Source organism: Ochotona curzoniae, unplaced genomic scaffold (genome assembly GCF_017591425.1).
Source record: "Ochotona curzoniae isolate NIBS_2020 unplaced genomic scaffold, NIBS_Ocur_1.0 contig_1071, whole genome shotgun sequence".
NCBI classification, from domain to species: domain Eukaryota; kingdom Metazoa; phylum Chordata; class Mammalia; order Lagomorpha; family Ochotonidae; genus Ochotona; species Ochotona curzoniae.
The window spans coordinates 12,486,371-12,498,572 of record NW_024464939.1 but is presented as its reverse complement, the minus strand read 5'-3'; the positions used below and the strand labels follow the sequence as shown (position 1 = coordinate 12,498,572).

Sequence of the window (12,202 nt, the reverse complement as noted above, 5' to 3'; positions counted from 1 at the left end):
TTAGGGGAAAGGCCAAAAAAAATTGATGTTTTATTTAAAAATATAGAAATAACTGAGAGACTTATGGCAATGTATTTTGCCACTTTTTTCTGCTTTATACAACAGTTCACCCAGGAAAATGAAACAGTGAAGCAAGGACCCTGAGAAGCCCTCTGTACATGCTGACTGAAAGAAAAGGAACAGCACAGAACGGAAGAGCTGGCGAGTGTTTGCATCCAACACCAGAACAGGTCTTTCAGGGCTTCATAATTGTTCATAACGCAATCTATCCATACATCCTCCCATGTCTGAAATCATTTTCTGTTCGTGAACATCCCGGAGATCTAAGTAGAAACCAACAGCAGATCACAGAGAACTTTGATAGCTTCATTTTATGGACTCCTGGATAGGGAAATTGAAGAAACTCACCTTACATGACCTCAAATGTGTTTGCTTCTGTCTTTGTTCCCCTTCACCTGACCCTCATATTCCTTTATATGCTGAACCATTATTGGTTGCAGAGATTATAACATGAAAAAATCTATAAATATAATTTAGCTATTGAACTTTATGTGCACTCTACTTTCTTTCCCTGAATGGCTTGTGACTACAGCATTAGAAAACGCTGCTGAATTTTCTTTCCCTGAATGGCTTGTGACTACAGCATTAGAAAACACTGCTGAATTCTCCTTTATGATTTTTTTATTGTTTCAATTTCCTCTGCTTCTCTCAGGAGGTCATATAAATATTTTTTCAATATCGTTTTTAAGATCTTGATAATATATGGTCTCCGTGAAAAAAGATCATGCTATTACGTGGAAGTGGAGGAGCTCTATCACAAAGTCTTTTCATTGCTAGATAAGTGTTTAAGCTCACTTTTGCTTGATTATTTCCCTTGTACCGATTATTAACTCCTGAGAATAAGGTGGAGAATTTCTTACACTGTAACTGTTCTAAATCCCCTGCATGTTTCCTGTAGAAATCTCACTGTCACGTTTTCAGTCCCATGGTTGTCACAGTAAAGAGTGAATCGATGAGTATGAAGATTCCTTAACTGAGTAGACTGGTTTGCCACAGATGCAAAATGCCACCAACTAGATGCTCTACCATCTCACAGCTCTGCAAGCTGTAAATCCATAATCAGATTAACTTGAGGGGCATTCCTTCTGAAGACTGAAGGAAAATCTGCCCTCTACCTTTTTTGCAGCTTCTGGTGATCTTCCAGCAATCTCTGATTCTTTGGCTTGTACATTTCTGCCTTCACCTTCACACGGTGTTCTCCATACATGATTGTGTCGCACTGTCCACATGTCCACACTTAAATGAAGACTTAATAGATTAGGGTCGACTGGCATGGCTTGATTTTAACTTAATTATTCACACACACAACTTCTCAATTTCCAAATAAAGTCACATCCTGAGGTCTGTGAGTTTGGGACTTCAACAAAATGTGAGGACGGAGACAATTCAGTTTGTATCAGGATTCCTGAGGAAATGTATGTCTGCATGCTTTAGATTAGCATCTGGAAGACTATTTTTGAAAATACTATTTTCAAAAACCATTGCTTTAGAACAGATTACCTAATTGTGGTGTCACAATACTGATTTGAAGGTAAAGTCTCATTTTCAAAATAGTATCACATATCTTTCTATGATTTTTCCTAACAATTAAACAACAAATCTGATTTAAATCTAAACTTTACCTAAATTGCTATTATCTACAAGTTTGTGTAACTCTGAAAACAATTGAATTCAGTTCCTGCTAGTGTGCCCTAGGAAAATATCAACTTCTCACAGTATTGCTTTATATTTTGCAATATATCTTGCAATATATTTTGCTTTATATATTGCAATATATCTATATATATAGCAATATATATTCATATATATATTTGGACTCTTCCAGTGTGGTAGAGTTACAGATACCACTTTGGATTAGGTCACAGAATTTTATCATTCATTTTGTCTCTTTTTATTATGAATGATGCCACAAAGTCAGTTTCCTGGAGACCTTAAGCTCATCTATCAGAGCCATTTTTTCCATAAGTGTACACAGTTTTCTTAAACACTTTGACCACCTACAATAAACCCAGTTAGAAAGCAACTAACTAAATTTAACTGCTCAAGTGTATAGTGTCAGCATACAGGGTTATACAGTTTCCCTTACAATGCACCCCCATTCACTGGAAATTTTTATTTTAGGTGAATAGGTACCAGTTGTTATTTACCACTTCTGTAAAAGCCCTACCTGTGCTAACTTCCTAATACAAATTAGTAGAAAAGTTAGTGAATTAAATAAGGAATAATTGAATATAAATGGTGAATGATGTTGTTATCCTTGATTTCAATTAAACTATGTTATTGAATTTTATTTATCAGTCCTCACATTACTTTGAAGGAAATGTATACCACCACAGCTAGCAGAAGCTTATTTGTTAAAGGAAATCCTGTGGCTATAAAGAGATTAAGACAGAGATGAAACGCAGCAGCTATTTGCTATTACACTGTGAATCCTGAGAAATCCCCTTCTGCCCAGTTTCACCCTCATTTAATACAGTTTGTCGTATGTGTATTTGAACTTCCGCTATTGGTTCTGAGAAGTATTCTGCATTCTGATTTGTTCCTTTTGTATCTGAAGTCCTCAAGGACTTCATGTTATTCTTTCCTTTGTATCCATGGTAACAAGAGCTCTGCATCTTGTGTCTGCCTGCCCGAGACATGCTGTTTACAGGGTCTTCTATCCAAGGTTTTCTCCTGCAAATAAAGCTTTATCCAATTAGCATGTATTCAAAACTGTACACCTTATGTATGATTAAAACCAATATTTGACTTAATTTCTTGATTTCTGAGCTTTGCCATTAGTTCTACAATTATGAAGCACAGACCCTTTCGAAAAATCCAATTCTATGCAATCATTATTAGAGATTGCATAGAAAAGATTGTTATTAGATGGAGGGCTGAAAGACGTGGTTAGAATGGTAGGTACTGGATGGTTGTCATGATAGCATTAGCCATCCAAAGACTGCCATAAACGCCCAGGGTATCTTGAGAAGGTGGGAACACCCAAAGATGGGAAAGATGTGAAAAAAGACTGGTAAATGATATGAACAACAAAAAAGGCAATTATACATGTGCTCAAGTGCCAGTGATTGATGGAAATAATATCACTTTAATCTGTAAAATAACTTCATAGTTTTCAAAAATCCCTTTGCCATTCCCATGACTCAGATCAGTTCTTTGACAAAACATTACACAAAACATAGCACTGATACATTTATATCATTTTTGTATTCCCTGAGAGCAAAAGGAAAACACAGATTTCTTTCTCAACTGGTCTAAATGAGCTATACTGCTTCCACTGGTTGTGCCATCCTGTTTCTGTTTGACCTACTCTGATTTCCACTTCACTCCACCTCCGTTTTCATAGATCCAGACCTAGGACAAATGAATCCATCCTGCAGTGTAACCATGGAGACAATCTCTAATAGGTTCTGAACTTTTAAATTGCCAGGCTTCAGTGAGGGCAGAGGAACTGTGGTCTGTGAATACAAGCAAGACCAATTAAAAATTGAATTTTTCTCCTACAGTACTTGACTCACCTTAGACCTCTGCTTAGCAACCAAAGCTCTTTCATGTGTCATACATTCTGATTTCACTGTGTTACTGGGCCCGCCACCAGAGATATGCCTTCTCTGGAGTCTTTTAATGTGCTGACTGTTTGTTCTTTCACTTTTAGGAGACAGAAGAAGTGATTGAGGTCCTCATAGATCTTTGTCACTGCTCCCTGATCAGAGCTTCCTGAGGTTCTTTCAAAGGACTTATAATGTGGAAATACCACCTATCTCCCTCCTTGTAACTCTCATCTCAGCCTCTCAACTAATACTCCTCTCTTCATTCATAATGAACTCCAAAACCTGCTAATACATTCATGTGTGCCTCAAGCTCCCCCAACACCCTGTGAGAATTCAGCATTCAGGATTACAGCCATCCCACATTTTAGCCCTTCAGTTCCTCAACCATCTCATATCTGATGAGTGCACCTGTTTCACCTAATATTGGCCATTTCCCTTCTCAGTAATCACCCAAATTCTAAAAGATCTTTCTGAACATAAAATGTTTCATATTAGGGCCTGGTGTAGTGTCCTAGTGTAGTGTCCTCACCTTGAAACCACCAGGATCCCATATGAGAACCAGTTCTAATCCCGGCAGCTCCACTTCCCATCCAGCTCCCTGCTTGTGGCCTGGGAAAGCAGTCGAGGATGGTCCAAAGCTTGGGACCCTGCATCCACGTGGGAGACCTGAAGGAAGTTCCTGGATCCTGGCTTCAGATTGTCACAGCACCGGTTATTGTGGTCACTTGGGGAGTGAATCATCAGATGGAAGATCTTCCTCTCTGTCTCTCCTCCTCTCTGTATATCTGACTTTAAATCTTTAAAAAGAAAAGTTCCATTTTATCTTTAAATAGATAATTTCCTTTCTGACCTCTGGCGTCTTAGTTTTTCCAAATTTAGGCGTACCACACTGAACCTGACAATGACTTTAAGACATGAACAAATAAACACACTTACAACATGGTGAAGGAAATATCAACAACCTGATGACTATAACCCCTCTCCGTCTAATGAGTCTGGTCGTGAGAAGCTCTGCTGCACTGCAGGATACAGATCAATCTCAGCCTCTTGCAGATAGGAGCGGTGGAGAGTAGGGGGCTCAGGGAGAGGCAGGAGGAAGTCAGTCATCGTCCATGCCCACAACAATGGAACCCTTATTAGAAACAAGAAAAAAAAAATAATCCTTTAAATCTAATATTTTTTTAAGTGAGGAAACCAGAAAGCACAAAAGCGTTTTTTGCTCCTCCTCATTTTATCTACACAGACCTAGGCTGAAACCTACAAATTATTTCTTCTAGCTAGTTAATCAAGGTCCAAAAACTGTAAGTTTAATTGAACTATCAGCTGAAGTAGAACTGGACTCATATACACTTCTGAAAGAGCCCCTGACTGGATTTTAGTAAGTTTGAACCCTCTGTTTTTCTACACTTTGTGAGGTACACAAACTTGGTTGACTAAGCAGATGGCCGCTTTTATAGTGCTTAAATTTGAACATTCATCTTCACTTAAAACTGATATTCATTTATCTGAAGCTCACAAATTGCTAAAGAAGGAAAAATCTGAAAAAGGCATCAGATGGCTAAAGGGTCATTTGGGATGCCTGATTCTCTGCTTCACAGCTGACACGAGTTTCCTACCAGTGTGTGTGGGGGGAGGCATCAGTGACAGCTCGAGAACGTGGGTCCCTACCAACCCCAGGGAAGATCCCGCATGAGCGCTCAACTCCCAGCTTCGGCCTGACTCTTCCTCAGCTATTGCAAGGTATTTCTAGAGTAAATCAGGAAACGGAAGATCTCTGCGATTTTCTCTGTTTATTTTGCTTCTTCTCAAATAAATAAATAGATGGATTTTAAATTAAAACCTAATGTGGAGCTTATCGTGACTTGTCTTTATCTGTCATTCAACAAAATATTCTCCAAAAATATTTAAGGACTGAACTTAAATAACACTGTGATACTGTAATGATGTCACTATTCTCCTGAAAAGCTATAGAACATCTTCTCAAGAAAAATAAATGTCTTATCTTTAGAATGCTCAGGAGTGCTTAAAAATTGCTTACAAATGTCTGTTTAAATGAATAAACGACTAGATCTATAACAATGTGAGCTATAATTACTTAATTAATTCCGTTAGTATTTATGAGGCACCCACTATATGCCACTTCTTATTCTGTGAGCAGAGTAGGAGAAATGCCTTCCCCGTGGAACTTAGACTTTTGCATCCTAGAGAATGAAAGTTCACCACTCATGGAGGAGTGTCAATCAGTTGTCCCTTACAAGGGAGACTATTTTAACATCATTGGTGAGAGCTGGAATGAGTGCAGGCCAATTGGGCCAGGCTGCAATATCACAGGTGAGTTCTAGCTGGGACCATCCATGTCATTCTGGGCAGCAGCACCCTCTCTACCCTAATCAGTGGCCCAAATGGCCGTACATCCTTCTCGATTATGCAAACAATATTAAAAAGAAAATTTTTAAATTTTTTAAAGGAAGAGGGAAAGGAGATGTAGCCTAATACCTGAATGTGTGGGAATGAGCCACTACAGGGCTGGTACAATGGCTCAAGTAGCTAATCGTCTACCTCTAAGTACCTGCATCCGTATGGACACTGGTTCATGTCCCAACTGCTCCACATTCAATCCAGCTCCCTGCTTATGGCCTAGGAAAGCAGAGGAGGGTGGCCCAAAACTCTGGGACTCTGCACTCACATGAGAGACCAAGAAGAGGTTCCTGGCTTCAGATTGGCTCAGCTTTGGCCATTGCAGTCATTTGGGGAGTGAAGCAGTAGTTGGAAGAACATTTTTCTCTCCTTCTCTCTGTAAGTCTGCCTTTCCAGTGAAAATAAGTGAATAAAAAAAGGAGGAGGAAGAGAAGGAAAAGGAGGAAGAAGAAATGAGCCAGTGCATCTACTGCACCCAGCTGGTGAGTGAAAACAAAGTGAGTACTAGAAATGGGTTATTTCAGCCACAGAGACTCTGTTCATGAACAGTCTTTGTTCTGGAACTCTCTATACTGCACCTAAGACTTCCTTAAACCTACGCTGTGATCTGAGATTCATTCTATTCATTTCTGCTTCAGTTCTCCCCTCACTTCACTCAGGTGTTAGACTTGTGGCTCTTCATGCCTATTCTATTCCTTATCGCTATTATTTATTATTGTCCCCAAGGAAGTTTCTTCATTTATTTTATTTAAAGGATCTTTGTTTGTTTGAAAAACAGAGTTACAAACCAGGAAAGAGAAAGAGATTTCTTTCGTCTGCTGGTTTACTTCCCGGATGGCTACAACAGCAAGGCTAGACAAAGTCAAACCCAGAGCCAGGAACTTCTGCCAGGTCTCCTACATGGGTGGCAGGAGTCCAAACATTTGGATATATTCCACTGCTTTTCCAAGGCCACTAATAGGGAACTTGGTTGGAATTGGAGTACAAACTGCTGCTGGCATGGCAGCAGCTTTGCCCACTATGCCACTTGCCAGTTCCTCCTCACTTCTAATTTCATTTGAAGTATTTTTTGTAAGCACTGTCCTGATGTAGAAGGTTAACAAAGATTTTCTTGCTTTAATTCTTCAGATATGAAATAAACATTTCTGCATTTCCAGCTGCCGGCTCTGTACTTGAAACAGCTTTGCTTTAACTCCAGGATTTCAAGAAGTCTACAAAGCAACAGAAAAAGTATTCCCAGTAGGACACAAATTAAAATTTTGCAGACATATGTCAAAAAGAAAAACTATTAGCATTTCAGACAACAGAGTGCTGAAGCTGGCTTGATTCAATTTTGTGCATCCTTTTCAAGCTCTGCATTCCAACACAGTACAATAGAGGCTGAAAATCAGCTAACAAGGTGCGTATTATATGGCATAGAAACAGGTAAGTGTCTTAATCAAGGTGCACAGCATGTATGTATGTGTGTTTCTCCAGACAGGTAATTTATTGCTGCATTATGTTTCCAGATCTGATTCAAGCATACTTGATCTGTGGTTCAGAATAATATTGCACATTTTTCAAGATTAAATAAATAAAAGGTCAAACAATGTTTGTCTTTTTGAAAACAATCCCAAGTCCATCAGACATAAATAGTATACATTTTTCTTCATTGGTTCTCATTTTAAGCTCTCATGTGTCGGGCATTCCTGTGTCTCTATCAACTACTGTTTACCTTCCTCTCCTCAACATCATTCTTGCAAGTTAGGCCTCTTTGAGACAGCCCACAAATATTTTGGTGATTAAATTTGAACTAGTGTGAAAACTCCATTGAAATGACCTAACGATAAATATTCCAAAGAAAGAAGTTTGCTTTTCTGTTAAATGTGTTTCCTCCTAATTTAAACTTCAAAATTCAAAATTTTGAAATATATAAATATCCTTGCTAAATACTCCAAAAATAACACTATAGTCATTGGTTAGATTAATGAATATTGTTCAGCTGGCTTTCGTTTTTCAGACGGTATCTCCAATGATTGTACCTTGTATTTTTATTTATCTTATTATTCCCTAGACTGTATCTGAAATTCTTTTTCTCTAAAGCTTCTACCTACATTGAAATGTATTCTGCTAAATCACTGTGGAGGGCCCAATGTGATGGCTTGGTGACTAACTTCTTGCCTTTCCAATGAAGATAAGTAAATTAAAAAAAAAAAATCACTGTAGAGGGCCAGACGCTGTGGCCTAGAGGTTAATGTCCTCGCCCTGCACACACTGGGATCCCATGTGGATACCTGTTCTAATCCCGGCAGCCTTGCTACCTATCTAGCTCCCTACCTGTGGCCTGGGAATGCAGTCGAGGACGGCCCAAAACTTTGGGACTCTGCACCGGTGTAGGAGACCTGGAGGAGGCTCTTGGCTCCTGGCTTCGGATTGGCTCAGCTCCAGCCATTGCAGCCACTTGGGGAGTGAATGATTGGGTGGAAAATTTTCCTCTCTGTCTCTTCTCTTCTCTGTATATCTGCCTTCCCAATAAAAATAAATAAATCTTTTTAAAAATCACTGTAGAAATATTTTGTTTGACTTTCTTCCTTTTGGTAACATTGTTCTATTTTGCTTGTGTTTATGTTTATATATAGTATAATTACATTATATTTGTATTTGTATTGCATACCTCTTTTCAGATGTCTTTTTGGAAATAAGAATGAAATATCAGTTTATCTCTTTTCTGTAATCAGAATAATAAAATAATCAGAATGGGAATAATAATAAATAGTAATACACTTATCTCACAAACTCAGTGAAAGCATTTTTTTTTTTTGCAAAATACCTGTTAACTGTCTTAGACAAAAAAACAACTAATACTTAATATTTTGAGTGTGCTTATTCCAAATAAGCCAGACAGCCATGAACTCGAGGGAGCAGAGATGCGCAGCTCCTGTGAGCCCGCTCTCTGTGGCCACCCTCAGCAGGTTTCCTTCAGGGTCTCCTTCCTTAGCAAGAATGCAACAACCCTCCTCTTCACCACTGGAATTCAGGAGCAGTTAAAAATGCCTTATCACTAACAGTTACAGCTTAAGTGTATCATAAAACACATAATTACTATTGCGATATGCTTAAATCACTTTTGACTCAAATGATACAATAAAAGCTGTAAGGTTTTTAATTTCCCCGAAGTTCCTGCAGACACTGATGTTTCTGTGTTTTATAGATGTCACTTAATTTTCTCCTTCCATGCTGGCATTTCTCTTTTTCTATTTCTGATATAAAAGTAAAAATACAGACTTTAATTAAAATAGATTTAGAATTTTAGTTGGAGCTGTTTCCAGCTGTTTATTATAATCTAAATAAATGTGCCTGAAACATTAACATCAAGACACAAAGAAAGTTGAGAAAGTTGCTCAATTAGGGGATATCCTCAACTCAAGTGATATAAAAACATCTAGTAAAGAATTTTGATAAACGATTGCTTTGATTTCAAGTGTTAGTAAAATATACTGTTGTTTGAATTTAAGTTTACACTCATAAAAGGATAAGCTTGGGAATTCATCAACAATGAATATTCTATAACAGTGTTTCCAACAATATGAGTTTGTACTCAGCTTGCTTCTATCCATCTGATGGCTTACTTCATCTGAATATAGAATTGCAAGTATTTGTTCCCAAGGTCCTGCAGCAGGTAGCATGTTGGCCCCCACAAAGACAGCTGTGTTCAAATCTTCAGAACATGTGAATGCATCATCTTACACTATAGTGGGATCTTGAAATGGAGAGATTCTCCTGATGATCCCAGTGAGTCCAGTGTAGTCACCAGAGAGTTTTAAAACTGAAGAGAGAAGCAGGTGTATTAGAGAGCCATCTGAAAATGCTACACTGCTTGGTGATAGTGGAACATGGAATTTTCCACAAGAGCCTTCAGAAGGAACATGGCCAAACTTGCATGTTAACTCAGGAAGCTTAATTGAGACTTCTGACCACCACATGTCTAAGATCACAGATGTCTGTTCCTTCTATACGTAAGTCACGTGCCGTTACACTCAGCTTGCAGTGATTTGCTACATAAGCAGTAGATAATTAATACATTGTGTCATGCATTCCAGAAAAAGGAACAGTAGGAGGGTGAAATTCTGATTAAATCTTTTCCCAAAACCATATAAAGTAACCCTTGAAACGTTCTTAATTGCATGCAATTTATTCATTTATTTATTTTTAAGATTTATTTTTATTGGAAAGTCAGATACACAGAAAGGAAGAGAAACAGTAAGATCCTCTGTCCATGGGCCCAGCGCAGTGGCGCAGTGGTTAAGGTCCTCTCCTTGCACGCCCAGGATCCCATATGGGCGCCGGTTCTAATCCCGGCAGCCCCGCTTCCCTTCCAGCTCCCTGCCTGTGGCCTGGGAAAGCAGTCGAGGACGGCCCAAAGCTTTGGGACCCTGCACCCACGTGGGAGACCCGGAAGAGGCTCCTGGCTTCGGATCGGCATAGCATCGGCCATTGCGCTCACTTGGGGAGTGAATCATCGGACAGAAGATCTTCCACTCTGTCTCTCCCCTCTGTATATCCGCCTTTCCAATAAAAAAAAAATAAAAATAAAATCTTTAAAAAAAAAACAGATCCTCTGTCCACTGATTCACGCCCCAAGTAACCCTATCCAAAGCCAGGAGTCAAGAGCCTCTTCCAGGTCTTCCATGCAGGTGCAGGGTCCCAAGGCTTTGTGACTTCCTCTACTGTTTTCTAGGCCACAAGCAGGGAGCTGGGTGAGAAGCGGAGCCACCAGGATTAGAACCGGCACCCATATGGGATCCCGGCGCTTACAAGGCAAGAACTTTAGCTGCTAAGCTACAGCACCGGACCTGATTTATTTTTTTAAATATCCTGGGCTTATGTGGAGTCTTGTACATTTTTTATGTAGGTATGACTTTCAAATATACCATCAATTTGGAGGGAAAACTAAGATATCTAGAATAGAACTTTGCATTGGTTCCATGATATTGTTAAGTGGTATAACCCAATCATCCATAAAACCCAATCATGCAATTTCTGTTTGCTCACAGGGAAGTTTTCCATTTTCAACTGTGTGAGTTTCATGGGCAAAAAGTGCTTCTCACCCATCTGTGTCCCTTCAAGGCTCGGTACCAGACCTCGTGCAGAATGGGTAATGCTGTTGAGCTGAATTGTTAAGCTAGGCTAATTCACAATTAGTTCAACATTTATTGGAAATTATCAGCTTGCTGCTGGAGGGGAAAAAAAAAGCTGAATAAAATTTCATTCCTGCCTGACACAGAAATATTTATAGTGTAGGAGAAAGATATATAAACTAATAATTACAGTAACAATAAAAAGTGCTAATATATTTGCGCACAAAATGTTTTGAAAGTACATAAGACATGATGATTCATTGACTCTTCTTGGAAGAGTAAGGAAGTGAAAACACAGCTGCAGTTTGAAAGACGAGTTTTCAAGAGGAAAGAATCTGGCATGAGAGAAAAGGAATAGTAAGTGCAATGGCATGGAACCACAAACAGTAATAATAACATTATTAAAATATTAGTAGCCAATACTTACTACACTACTGGCAGACTCAGTTATAATGCTGATAACCTCTTCAGTAGACACACATGCATGCATCCCTACTCTTTCTCTGTCTTTCCCTCTTACTTAACATACATAAGGCTTTATGAGGTAGGGGTATTATTCCCATCTTATGTAAATGAAGGGTGAGGCACAAAACAATTAAGTAACTTACCAAAATTCACCCAAGTGGTAAGTGATAAAGGGAAGATGCACTAATAACTATGTATCTCTTCATATTGCAAGAGATGTTTAGGGGCCAGCATTGTGCTATAGGGGATACAGCTTCCTCCAAGACCCCAGCATTCTATGTGGGCACTCGTTCAAGTCCTGTTTCATCCATGTTTGGTCCAGCTTCCTGTTGGTGGCCTACAAAGGGCAGAGAAAGATGGTCCAAGTGCTTCCAGCCCTACCACTCACCTAGGAAACCTGGATGAAGTTCCTGGCTCCTACATTAAACCCAGCTTAATCTTGGCAGTTGAACCATCTGGGAAGTGAACCAAAGGATGGAAGATCTCTGGTCTCTCCCTTTTTCTATGTAATTGAGATTTTTTTCAATAAATAAATACATATTTCAAAATCGAGAGAAATGTTATATCAATTAAGGGTTAGGGTTAGGATTA

At 39.0% G+C, this 12,202-nt stretch overlaps 1 pseudogene; it reads right to left on the bottom strand.

The window, feature by feature from the left end:
* LOC121164780 overlaps window positions 1-1,267 on the bottom strand; it is a 53,294-nt pseudogene extending 52,027 nt beyond the window's left edge.
* Between the last annotated feature and the right edge of the window lie 10,935 nt (window positions 1,268-12,202).